Source organism: Phalangium opilio, unplaced genomic scaffold (assembly GCF_054372755.1).
Source record: "Phalangium opilio isolate 3A_F unplaced genomic scaffold, DU_Popi_V2 ptg000090l_1, whole genome shotgun sequence".
Taxonomy (NCBI): Eukaryota; Metazoa; Arthropoda; class Arachnida; order Opiliones; family Phalangiidae; genus Phalangium; species Phalangium opilio.
Window position 1 is genome coordinate 3,435,483 of NW_028324195.1, and position 6,685 is coordinate 3,442,167.

A 6,685-nucleotide genomic window follows, 5' to 3' on the forward strand; every position below is an offset into this window, starting at 1 on the left:
AATAACATGGAATTTTTTTCGCAGACAGCCATTTTATCCAGGCACTTATAGACATAACTATACATTTGTTAGGCTTGAAAACTTTTATATGAAAGGTACAATATTTTACTTGGCGCTATGCGATTTTCATTAACTATAATTAAGTTTAAGTGTGTTTAATTTAAAATTTTTAAAACCATTCCAATCTGTGATATTTTAGCAAGGATATTCCCCGTAAAGAGTCAATTTACGATGTTAGCACTTTTAAAGCTATTTGGTTCAATTTTCGCGGTGCTTGAAAAATAAGGGGACCTTGCCTTGTGTGAGCTAACAAGTTGAGTTGGAAAAGGACCCCCACACTATTATACTAAGTTACAAACTGCCTTTGGGACAGTAACAAACAAGGTGATTTAACAAGTTTACCGACCGCTGGTAATTAAGCAAGATTACCGACCGCTGGTAATAAAGCTAGATTACCGGTATCGTTCCTTTCAACCGAATTCCCAATGGACCGAAATCCCATTTGACCGAATATCCCGCAATGATTTTAGATTTCCAGCCCAATGGCTATATTCCCGATGGACCGAAATCCCAATCGTCCGAATATGCCCCTAAAAAATACATGAATATAACTTGAAACACTGTAGCCGTCAGCGATTCGGTGGTGTAGTGGATACGATGTTGGACTGCGAAGCGATAGGTTGTTGGTTCGAATCTCCGAAAGGTATGTTAATAATATTAAAAGTAAATGTTTCGTGATACTAATTAAAACGCTCACTTTCATTCCTTTCAAGGCAAGAGATATATAGAATTAATAATCAGATTGTGCTTAAAATGAAGTACAGTCTTAATGGTAGTTCCATCAATGTCTTTAAATTAAAATTTTAATATTTTGGTTTCGGGTGGGTTAGGTTAGGTTAGGTTAGGTTAGGTTAGGTTAGGTTAGGTTAGCTTAGCTTAGCTTAGCTGAGCTTAGGTTAGGTTAGGTTAGGTTATTTTAGCTTAGCTTAGGTTAGGTTAGGTTAGCTTAGGTTAGCTTAGGTTAGGTTAGGTTAGCTTAGGTTAGGTTAGCTTAGATTAGGTTAGCTTAGATTAGGTTAGGTTAGGTTAGGTTAGATTAGATTAGGTTAGGTTAGGTTAGGTTAGGTTTGGTTTGGTTCCAATAATTCGTTGACACCTTTTCCAAAATATGCTCCTTTTAATTAGCTACCACCTTTTCCAAAATATTCTCCCTTTAAATAGCTACCACCTTTTCCAAAAAATTTCTCCTATTAATTAGCTCCCGCCTTTTCCAAAAGATTTTCCTATTAATTAGCTGCCACCTTTTTCAAAATATTCTCCAATTAATGAGCTGCAACCTTTTCCAAAACATTCTCCTACTAATTAGCTACCACCTTTTCCAAAACATTCTCCTATTAATTAGCTGCCACCTTTTCCAAAATATTCTCCTATTAATTAGCTGCAACCTTTTCCAAAACATTCTCCTACTAATTAGCTGCCACATTTTCCAAAATATTCTCCTTTTAATTAGCTACCACCTTTTCTAAAATATTCTCCTATTAATTAGCTGCCACCTTTTCCAAAAGATTTTCCTATTAATTAGCTGCCACCTTTTCAAAAATATTCTCCTATTAATTAGCTGCAACCTTTTCCAAAATATTCTCCAATTAATTATCTGACATCTTTTCCAAAATATTTCTATTATTGCTAATAAATTGTTCGTGGTAAGAGGCGGGCTTTTAATACTCATATAAATAATCTTTTTACCTCCAAACAAGGTTGGGTTGGGTTAGGTTAGGTTAGGTTAGGTTAGGTTAGCTTAGGCTAGGGTAGGTGAGGTGAGGTTCGCCGTAATTAAAACGTAGTTAAAATAAGTGCAGTAATACATTTTCAACTCACATTTATTTTAACAATAATAAGTTGTGAAATTAAAAATATATTTAATGCAAAACCAAACAGTATGTCTTCTTCCAGTTCAATAGAATCGGTCCAATGGGACTATAATAAAATCGCACCTTTGGCTACGTTCGATCGAATGGGACCCCAAAAAAACCCCCCTTCTGTCGAATGGGAATTCGGTTCAATGGGACCAAAGCAGATTACCGACGACTGGTAATAAAGCTAGATTACCGACGACTGGTAATTAAGCTAGATTACCGACCACTGGCAATTAAGCTAGTTTACCGACGACTGGTAATTAAGCTAGATTACCGACGACTGGTAATTAAGCTAGATTACCGGTGACTGGTAATTAAGCTAGATTACCGGTGACTTTTAATTTAGCCGTATTACCGACGACGGGTAATTAAGCTAGATTAGAGTCGACTGGTAATTTAGCCGGATTACCGACGACTGGTAATTTAGCCGGATTACCGACGACTGGTAATTAAGCTTGATTAGAGTCGACTGGTAATTAAGCTAGATTACCGACGACTGGTAATTAAGCTAGATTACGGACGACTGGTAATTAAGTTAGAGTCGACTGGTAATTAAGCTAGATTACCGACGACTGGTAATTAGGCTAGATTACCGACGACTGGTAATTATGCTAGATTACCGACGACTGGTAATAAAGCTAGATTACCGACGACTGGTAATTAAGCTAGATTACCGACGACTGGTAATTAAGCTAGATTACCGACGACTGGTAATTAAGCTAGATTACCGACGACTGGTAATTAAGCTAGATTATCGACGACTGGTAACTAAGCTAGATTACCGACGACTGGTAACTAAGCTAGATTACCGACGACTGGTAACTAAGCTAGATTACCGACGACTTGTAACTAAGCTAGATTACCGACGACTGGTAACTAAGCTAGATTACCGACGACTGGTAATTATCTAGATTACCGACGACTGGTAATTAAGCTAGATTACCGACGACTGGTTTATTAAACCGATTACCGACGACTGGTAATTAAGCCGGAATACCGACGACTGGTAATTAAGCCGGATTACCGACGGCAGATAATTAAGCTGGATTAACGACGGCTGGTAATAAAGCTTTTTCTCTCCTGTGTTTTCTAAACAATTTTAGTTTATATGAAGACTGAATTAACAGATATTAATAAAAACTGTCATTGTAGACAAAGATTGGAAAGTGTAAAAGATAAGTTTAGAAAATTAAATGGCTGAAGAAACAGATATTCAAATTTTCACTTTTGAAGACCTGATTATAAAACATCAATTATTTTTAAAAAATTCTTATCTTACTTTTTTTCACCAAAATTTAATTTTCCCAAAATATTTCTCAACAATAATTACCCATCTATTTTGTTCTCAATAGTAGTTCAAGAAAAAATGGCACCTAGAAGAATTTAAGTGATACTAGCTTGATACAAGGTTTTACTTTCGACTAACATTTGCTATTAGGATATACTTGGATATCTGAAATGATTTCTCTTGAAGAGTTTAAATTTTTTTATTTTGAAACTGGAAATATTGCGAAGTGGAAAGTAGCGTAGGCCTTTTCATTGTGATTTAGTTATTTGTGTCGAAAAGATCTGTAGCTTGATCGTGATCTTTGAGAGCTATACAGCACGTTAATATTTAATACGGGGTTTCTTTAGTAACTGGGGCAACTAGAAAATTTTGCAGCCAATATACTAACGTAGATAATAGTATGGACTGTGTTCAGATCTATGCAACATTGTACTTACAATAGTATTTGGACAAAGTTAATTTTGTCTGTTTTCCATCGAATAAAATGAAAATGTGGGGAATATTTTTTGAAAATTCGAGGCAGAGTGTAATTCTGTAGCCAGTAAAGACAATTTTAACTCAATATTACGATAATTTTGGTTAATTTTTGCATTTCAAAATGTGTTTTGATCCTAACTTAGCTAGACCAAAATGGATATATATACTAAGCCAAATCATCTCCACGGCACCGAGCTCAGTATCCTAAGCTTGGAGCAGGTAAATCCTTCTGCCTCGAAATCGAGGCTTTAACGGTCTGGAGTGGACCGAAAGTTAATTACACACTTAAATTATGCCTACATTTAAGATTAATAGAATAGTCAGATTTCATTACATAGCCTCTTTTATTTCAGGGTTATTAGGGTCATACACATTTAAGAATGTTTTGGAATAGGTGACAGCTAATTATTAGGAGAATAATTTGGAAAAGGTGGTAGGTAATTAATAGGAGAATAATTTGGAAAAGGTGGTAGGTAATTAATAGCAGAATATTTTGGAAAAGGTGGCAATGATTTATTGGAACCGTTGTTTTGCAAAAAGTGGCAGCTAATTAATAGGAAAATATTTTGGAAAAGTTGGCAGCTAACTTTTAGGACAATAGATAAAATAATGGTGGAGGAATATCAAATTGGAGGTGGGGGTTTGGTGGTAGAGATAGACGAAACCAAAATTGGCTAAATGAAGTACCATCGAGGCCGTAAAGTTGACGGACAATGGATAGTTGGGGTGATAGAGCTTCAAACTGGAAGCGAACGCCGTGGAGGAAGGTTCCGCATCGAATTATGTCCGGATAATCGCCGCGATAGTACTACATTATTGACTATTACTTTATATTAAAAAGAAGTAATTGTCGAGGAGGTGTTAAAACCAAGGACTTGGACATGCACCTATGCGAGTATTAGTGGCGCCGTGAAGCTTTACGATGTGGAGATGACGTGTTTTTTCTCTTTCTTAATGTGCTAAAAATGTGTATGACCCTAATAACCCTGAACTAAAAGAGGCCATGTAATGAAATCTGACTATTCTATTAATCTTAAATGTAGGCATAATTTAAGTGTGTAATTAACTTTCGGTCCACTCCAGACCGTTTGAAACCTCGATTTCGAGGCAGCAGGATTTACCTGCTCCAAGCTTAGGATACTAAGCTCGGTGCCGTGGAGATGATTTGGCTTAGTATATATACATCCATTTTGGTCTAGCTAAGTTAGGATCAAATTCATTTTGAAATGCAATAATTAACCAAAATTATCGTAATATTGAGTTAAAATTGTCTTTACTAGCTACAGAATTACATTCTGCCTCGAATTATCAAAACATATTCCCCACATTTTCATTTTGTTCGATGAAAAACAGAGAAAATTAACTTTGTTAACGTTATGTCCAAATACTATTGTTAGTACAATGTTGCATAGATCTGAACACAGTCCATACTATTATATACGTTAGTATATTGGCTTCATAATTTTCTAGTTGCCCCAGTTATTAAAGAACATCCGGTTTGCCGTCCGTCTCCCTATTTAATCTAAGCCCAACGTAAAACCATTTTTAGGTCATATTTTTACTGAATTATAACAGGTATATTTTACAACTCCTCCGTTAAAAATACGTCGTCATTTGAGTGAGAGGTACAGTTGAAATTTGTGTATTTATCACACTTTTTCCTACTTGTTTAACGGATCTAGCCATGTAATTTTTACAGGAACTTAGTCACGTAAATCCAACTGTAAATTTCATATTATATAATTTCACGGGATAACCTGTTTCAATTGCATGTATGTTATGGCTACACCGGCTTCCATAACTTTCCTGTAATTTCAACAGTTTAAATTTCTCTCAGTGAATTTGTTAGGAGTAATATAAAATTCCCGGACTGTATTGATCTGTAGAGGCCCAACATGTAGCGACATCTATGTAGGAGATGTGATATTTTGTATTTTTTGTATAAAGAACATTCCTCAGTGTTCGAAAATTTCATTAACTAAAGGGTGAACATTTTCTCACTAGTACTTTAAACCTTGCGTTATGATTTAATAAGTTAATAATAACAGGTTAAGGGCCCAGCACGCTTCCACTGCGCTTAATAGTCAGAAGGTAACCCACTTTGTAAGTGAATCGGTTTCAAGTTCATCAGGATGGGCTGTATGATTGTCCAGTTCATCAGGATGGGCTGAATGATCGTCCAGTTCATCAGGATGTGAAAAATTGACTTCCGTTGAGTCAACTTCATCTTGATCATTGATGATGTTATTTTCATTAAGGACGTCATTGTTTGAAGACGAGGACGAGGACAAGGACCGTGAAGGATTTTCATCGGTTCTGTCACAGAATTGCTCCGGATCTGCCGAAACACTTTATTTGCAGCTTGACGAATTGTCATTTGTTTTGTCTTAAGAATGGCCGCTCAGGAAAACATCTTTTTCCAATGGATGCAATATCTGTTTAAGAAATCTACCCCTTCCCCGTTCGTCACGTTGATGTCGACTGTTGAATTTTGTGTGGTCGTAAATGACATTACGGCGGATGGTAATATGACTTTCAAATTTATCAAGAACTGCTTTGAAGTCTTTCGCTGTTGCTGCCGAAAGTCCAAAAGAGCCAAAGATGTCGTCAGCTTTGTCGCCCATTAGATATATTAGTGCATTTACTTAGTCTTCCTCATTTTTAGAACTGAGGCCAGAAGCACGCCGAAAACGTTCGGATCGTCTCTTCCACCCAGGCCAATCGGTAGGGCACGCGAAATTAAACGGATCTGGTGGAGTGCCTTGAAAGGCGATTAATTAAATTTAAGTATGTTGTTAAGCGCATAAAAATCTATCAGCAACTGTTTAGTTTATACCAGGAATCGCCACGGAAGTTGGTCATTTACGCAATCAAACCTTAGAAAATTGCAAAATGACTTATAATTATTTTGTAACATTCAATTTAAATGTTGAATATCTTACAATAAGCGTGCACGATCTTTATTAAATTGAAATATGTGGTTAAGCGTATAAACCTATATCAG